We start from the raw sequence: 272 nt of genomic DNA on the forward strand, positions 1-272 counted from the left end.
AAAAAAAAATCCTCGTTGAAAATTTATCGCAAAGCCTAAAAACCCAATCTTCAGACGCCAAAAATCTACCTGCAATATTGCCTTAAGAATCCCGCAGACGTGGAATCTTCCATTACTGTTCCTTTGTGTGATCATGGGGCCGGTCGGCCAAAATAGGGAAATGATGTCATTTGTCGGCCAGGAACACTAATGCTTCGTGTGTGACAAAGTTAGGACTCCTTTGTTGCCCGGCGCATGACAACGCCACTGCCCTGACTTTCCCCCCGAGAAAC

Source organism: Penaeus monodon, chromosome 15, assembly GCF_015228065.2.
Source record: "Penaeus monodon isolate SGIC_2016 chromosome 15, NSTDA_Pmon_1, whole genome shotgun sequence".
Classification (NCBI taxonomy): domain Eukaryota; kingdom Metazoa; phylum Arthropoda; class Malacostraca; order Decapoda; family Penaeidae; genus Penaeus; species Penaeus monodon.